Source organism: Pteropus vampyrus, unplaced genomic scaffold, assembly GCF_000151845.1.
Source record: "Pteropus vampyrus isolate Shadow unplaced genomic scaffold, Pvam_2.0 Scaffold217, whole genome shotgun sequence".
In the NCBI taxonomy this organism is placed as follows: domain Eukaryota; kingdom Metazoa; phylum Chordata; class Mammalia; order Chiroptera; family Pteropodidae; genus Pteropus; species Pteropus vampyrus.
Genome location: NW_011888998.1, coordinates 2,555,556 through 2,561,602, shown reverse-complemented (window position 1 = coordinate 2,561,602; position 6,047 = coordinate 2,555,556). Strand labels below are relative to the sequence as shown.

Sequence of the window (6,047 nt, the reverse complement as noted above, 5' to 3'; positions counted from 1 at the left end):
TTACTCCATGAGCTCAATTTATTGAATATCGTTTAGTAGAATCTTGGTAAAGTGCTTACCATGTGCCAAGCATTGCTTTAAGCATTTCGCAAATATAAACTCATTTAAGAGTCTCACAACAACCCACAAGGTAGATGTTATTATTATCCTTACTTAGCAGATGAGAAAACTGAGTCACAGAGCTGGTTAAATAATTTGCCCAAGGTGACAAAACCTGAAGTGGCAGATCCAGGACATGAACTAGGTGGCCCAGCTTTACTGTCTCTGCACTTAACCCCTTTTCTGTGCTGCCCCCGAAACTCCTGTGTCTGGCACGTAGTGGACATTCCCCGGGTGTTGGCTCTCTGGAGCACTGGGCTGCGGGGGTCATACCTCTTCCTTTTCTTACTCCCAGCCCCTCCCAACTATGACATTTAGTACTACCCACCCCACTTTTATTGCATTTAGCCCCCATCCCAGAGTCTGGGGATATTTTAAAACATTTCTCCAGCAAGCATTGGTGAGTGTGCATGAGGCCCTGGCCTGTGGAGAGCACCATTTCCTCCCTTCTCCCCGGCTCTGGCTAAGTGTGAGCACTGATCAGGCCCTCCTCATGGTCATGGGTCCACAACACCAACCCAGAAGCCCCCCAGAGTGTTTCCCTAGTTACTTACATGCTTGACTATTCCACATATCTTAACTGCTCTCAAAAGCTTAAAAACTAAGCTGGAAGCTGACATCTTCCAGAGAAGGAGTTTTCTTGGGGATGAGACAATATGGAGGGGTTCATTGGAAATGGCCAGGCTCACCTCATCCACCTGGGACCCAGCTACCTCTGCAGCAAAAGACACAGCCCCAACATACAAAATCAGGGCACATGAGACATCCATTTGTGTTATCTCAGAGTTTAACTGGTTCCCCTAGAACAGCAACTCCCACAGTTCAGATCAACATTGTGGAGAAAACGAGTCAAGGTCTATGTCTATTTTGTTTGTGTCTCTGTGCTTCTTGTACGTAGCACAGTGTTTGGTGTGTTTATATTTATTTAATGAACAAACGAATTAATATTCTCCTTTGTCTCATCCACAATCTCATATTCCAGACTCCAGACAAGTTCTGTTTGGGTTTTAGAAAAGATAATTTTTTAATGTCTTTTTAGTCCTCTTCAATGCATGCGTTTTTTATTGTGAAAATATACATAACATAAAATTTATAATTTTAACCATTTTTAAGTGCATAGTTTAGTGGCATTAAGTACATTCACATTGTTGTGCAGCCACTGCCACCATCCATCTCCATAATTTTATTCATCTTCCCAAAGGCAGTTCTGTACACATTAAACAATAACTCTCCGTGTCGCCCTCCCCAGCCCCTGGCAATGACCATTCGACTTTTTGTCTCTCTGAATGTGATTCTTCTAGGTACCTCATAATTGCCTAAGTTTGGGTAGATGGCTCTATCGTAACTGAGTTAACTATTCACTTGATTATTTGCAATCTTTCCTTAGCATCAGCAATATAGCAACAGATATATTTGTGCAACAAGCTTTGTGTGTGTATTTAGGATTATTCCCTTGGGTTTGATTGTCAGAAGCGAGTATTACTAAGGAAAAAATAACTTAAACATTTGCAGGTTTTTGATACATACTGTCAGCAGTTTATAGATAGCACCTAAAAAATGTATAAATGTGCACATTTCTCTGTATTCTTACCACCATTGGATATATATTTTTTTGATGCCTTGCTAATTTGTTAGGCAAAAATCTATATGTCATTGTTAGACCAGAAATAGTTTGCGACAACTGAAGTTTAGTGGAAAGAGGGCTGAACTTGGAGTCAGATCTACTTTTGGAAGGTGAGTATAAAGCAAAATGCCCTGAACTGAAGAGAAAACAAGTAGGTGCTACTGTTTTCAAGTATTTAGGCCCTAAGTGGGGCTAGAAGAATGAAAAGCAAGGGCAGGAAAAGAGACCAACACGTGTCAAAGTCACTAAGACAGTCTCTCAATCTGTTCACAATTGAACAGACTTTGTTAACAATTTCACCTTACAGATGAGAAGACTGAGGGTAAGAGTTAGCCGTTAACTTTTGCAAGGTCAGACAATTCATCAGCAATAATGTAAACTAAAATGTATAGACTACTAGCTACGTGCTAGGCACCATATTAAGCACTTTATATAGAGCATCTCATTTACTCCTTATCCTCCCAAATCCCCATGAAGCTTGTCTCATTTGGTCTCATTTTATACATTTCTCGAGATCACAGAAACTGGCTGCATGCTTGGGCAGCTTGCTCGAGCAGTCTGACCCCAGGCCTCCTGCAGGTCCTTGTCATCTCTCATAGCGCAGGTACCTCGTTCCTGATGACACATAGCTCAGGTTTTCCTTCCTTGGCTTCCTGGAGTTTCCTCCTCTTAGAACACCCTTCCCTATCCCCAGGTTTTTTTGGTTTGGCTAACTTATCCATGGGAATCAGTTCAAAAATGGTCCTGACTCTCAAAACGCGCCCGCCTCTCCCTCAAGCCTACGCTGGATTTAGGAGTCTCTCTAGGTGCTTTAAGGGAATATACCTATCATAGCAGTGGCCACACCACGAGTGCTTACGCATCTGTCTCTCTAGCTAGGTGTCCTTAAGATCAAAGTGTGTGTGTGTATGCTCTTTTTTTACCTCCATATTTCTTTACCCACACCTGCCTGGCACATAGTAGGTCTCAGTAAGTGCTCAGTGAATGAATGCATTCTCTGCCATGCAAACCCAGATCTGGCTCATCTCACAGTCTGAGGTTTAGGAGTTGCCAGCAGAGGTGAAGCAGGGTGGGAGGAAGCGCACAGGGCAGGAGTCCTGGCTTCTCCTCCTGGGACAACTCTGAAATCTCCTGGGCCAGCCAGATTGTTTTCATTCTTCACACCTTCACTGGAGACTCACAGACTTCCTCATAAAGAACTTTGGGGTGCTCAGGAAGGCGGCGCTATGGAAACAGAAACTTCATCCTGGTGGGACCACAGTAATTAAATTTCTCTGCTAACAAGTTCATCCCGGAACAGCCTCTGCTCCAGACTGGTCCTCTGGGAATGAGACCTGGATGTTTTCTTTCTCTTCAGCCAGACCCAGTGGCTTACTGGAAGTGCTGGAAGCCCAGGAAACTGCTGACACACAGGAGAAAAGAAAGCGGGTCGGGGTTTGGGGGAGTACTCCATGTGGCCTAAAGCCTGGGGCTGTCAGGTTCTCCAGGGAGGCTAAGAAGCCTCAGGACCACAGGCCACAAGGCATAGAGGGCAAAGATGCCCTTTCCTCAGAAATGGGCCTGCTTTCCTATCACACCCAGCACTGCTACACTTACAAGAACCCCAGCAAAGCAGGCACAACAACAACAATAAAATGTTAAAATGACTTCCTTCTTCATATTCTAGTCATTATTATGAGAAAATCAGCACTTTTTTGGAGCTTCTTACTCTTAATTTATCTTATGTTTAATTTTCTGTTACATGGGATGTGGGGGCAGTTGAGAAAGCACTGTAATAATTTTTAAGGCTCAGGACCTCCTAAATATCTTGCTCTAGCCCTTGCAGGCCCATGCCCAAGGATGGCAGCCCTAGGTTGTAGGAGAAGCAGATCCAGGAAGACTCCCTGAAGGAGTGTGAAGAGAGTAGCCCAGCAGGTCCAATGAAGTAAAGCCCCTGTGAGACTGAGTTTGCATTTCTTATTCGGTCTGGGATGGTGCTGCGACTAAATGTCCATGCCAGGAGCCCCAGGGAGCGGGGGGGATGGCTGCTCTTTGCCCAGCCACAGCCTTGTGGGATGATGGCATCAGTCATCCTCCTATGAGCCACTTCTTCCACTTGCCAACGTTCCATCTTTAGAGAGGAAAGTCACCAGAAGGGAAGGGAGGAGGGTCAGGTGGAATGGGAGCAGGGAGGACTGGGCTTTGCCTTGCAGGATTCCTCTTTCAGCTCTAGAATGTTTAAAGATCAGGATGAAAAATTAAAAAGTAAAAAACAAAACCAGTAAGCCAATTACTCTAAAGAAGCTTTCCTGAAAGAAAGGGGGGAAATCAATATTTAATTCAGACTTCATTGATTTGCAATTTGGGTCCCACGCTCAGCACTCGATTTTGTTCAGGTTTCTCTATGAGAGATTATTATGGAGCCGCTGGCAATGGATACTGAGAGCTGAAGAGAAAGGCCATGATGGGAGACAGAGAAACAGGTGCTTTCCCAGACTGAGCAGGAGATGGCAGCCTCCAAAAGCTAGGAGGGATATGAAGAGAACATATTGGGTCCGTTCCCCTGCCTCTGAGTAGAGTGGTATCTAATTCCTCCTGAAAAGAGCTGCCTTCACTTAGACACACACACACACACACACTTACACACACACCACCACCACCACCACCACCACCGCCACCACAAATATCTTTATCAAAAATGCCCTATCTTTTCTGCACTACCCAGACAGGGGCCCGCATGGCATTGCTCTCGGCTCCCACGTAACTTAAAGGGAGACTTTCCCAATGTCCGGAACCCTGATGTCCTACAAATAAAGGAGAAGGATGTCCTCAAATTTCCTGCAGCAGGAACCCAGTTAGGTAGCACCAATCCTGACTTCCAAATGGAACAGTACATCTACAAAAGGAAAAGTGATGGCATCTACATCATAAATTTGAAGAGAACCTAAGAGAAACTTCTGCTGGCAGCTCATGCCATTGTTACCATCGAAAACTCTGCTGATATTATCTAGAAATACTGGCCAGCAGGCTGTGCTGAGGTTTACTGCTGCCACTGGAGCCACTCCTGTTCTGGTCCCTTTGCTCCTGGCACCTTCACTAACCTGATCCAGGCAGTCTTCCGGGAGCCGAGACTCCTGGTGGTTACTCATCTCAGGGCCGACCACCAGCCCCTCACAGAGGCTTCTTATGTTAACCTGCCCACCATTGCCCTGGGTAACACAGACACTCTGCGCTGTGTGGACGTCGCCATTCCTTGCAACAACAAGTGGGGGTTCACCCGGCAGGTCTGAGGTGGATGCGGGCCCGGGAGGTCCTGCGCATGCGTGGCATCATCTCCCGTGAACACCAGTGGGAGGTCACGCCTCATCTCTGCTTCTGCGGAGATCCTGAAGAGATTGAAAAGGAAGAGCAGGCAGCTGCTAAAAAGGCTGTGACCAAGGACGGGTTTCAGGGTGAACGGACCACTCCAGCTCCTAGGTTCACTGCTGCTCAGCCTGAGGTCGCAGGCTGGTCTGAGGGTGCGCAGGTGCTTCTGTGCCTATTCGCCGGTTTCCTACTAAAGAGCAGAGCGCTCAGCCCGCCATTAAGACTGGTCTGCAGCCCCTGCTGCTCAGGCCGCGGAATGCATCAGAGCAACCACTGAGTGGTCTTAAGCCGTTCTTCAGCAGACTCTTAAAATGCAAACAATGTTGACTGAAAAGAAACAATTTCTGAAAGTTAAAAAATGCCCTAATTTCTTAGAGCTACAAACCGAAGTATCTGGGGATGAAAAAATCATAATATCTGTAATCTACTCTAAAATACTTCAAAAAAGAAAAAAAGGCCAAAATATTTTAGAAGAGACTGCATACACTTTCTCCTTTTTCATTGCTTAGGCCTTCTAGCCAGCTGCGCCCACCCAGAGTTTAGCCTGAATCCCTGTTGCTGCAAATGAAACATGTGGCACTCTCTTCTTACGTAGACTGGCACGGAACTTGGCTGCTCACCCGCCGCCCTACTCCCACCTCGGACCCTCAAACAGACAAGGGGGCAGTGACAATCTGCTCGATGAAAAATTGGATATCGCCACGTCCATGCTGCCAAGCTGTCAATCAGTCAGCCATTCGGCAGATGCCGTGGCACAGTGGTCCTGCTGCGCCGCTGGGGGGTGGGGACAGGAATGGGAGAGAAAGAGAGGTATGATTTTCGGTCCTCTCCTCCAACTCAACAACACGTGGCATACGCCACACTAGTGGGTCAAACAGTGATAAAAAATTAATATCATTAGTACACAGAATTGTCTCCTAGCCCTTCAGAACTTGTTACAGCAGTTTTCAGTGTTTTTTCATATCTATTACCTTAGTTG

General features: G+C 46.1%; 1 pseudogene; it reads left to right on the top strand.

Annotated features, from left to right (window-relative positions):
* LOC105300747 overlaps positions 1–5,355 on the top strand; it is a 9,560-nt pseudogene extending 4,205 nt beyond the window's left edge.
* The last annotated feature ends 692 nt before the right edge of the window (positions 5,356–6,047 follow it).